We start from the raw sequence: 439 nt of genomic DNA, 5'->3' as shown, positions 1-439 counted from the left end.
CTCTTTCTTCTCACCTGTCATTTCTGTCAGTCCCGCACATCGGTTCTGTTCGGTATCATTTGACGGAAGCGCAGAACACATGTGAGCTGATTCGTATAGCGCAGCATTGACAGTCAAGACCGATTTATGATGTATTATTGATTTATTATCGAATGAAAAAATTGTCCATTTTTGGAAGGCCAAACAAAGTAGTTTCACTTTCACAATGAAACACAACGTCACACACGGCGGCCTAGAGTGAGCTGCGGCGGCTTAGAGTGAGCAGAGGCCGGGGGGCTAGAGTGAGGAACGGCCGGAGGGCTAGAGTGAGCAGAGGCGGTGAGCTTGAGAACGGTGCGGCCGGCGGATTAGACGAAGGAGCGTCCAGAGGGCTTGAGGCAACCACATGTGACGACCCCGGGCTGGACTCCGCTTCGTCCACGGTGAAAGTCGATCCGGC

The sequence above is a fragment of the Sinocyclocheilus anshuiensis genome, unplaced genomic scaffold (genome assembly GCF_001515605.1).
Source record: "Sinocyclocheilus anshuiensis isolate Anshui unplaced genomic scaffold, SAMN03320099.WGS_v1.1 scaffold1785, whole genome shotgun sequence".
Classification (NCBI taxonomy): domain Eukaryota; kingdom Metazoa; phylum Chordata; class Actinopteri; order Cypriniformes; family Cyprinidae; genus Sinocyclocheilus; species Sinocyclocheilus anshuiensis.
This window is presented reverse-complemented; position numbering follows the sequence as displayed.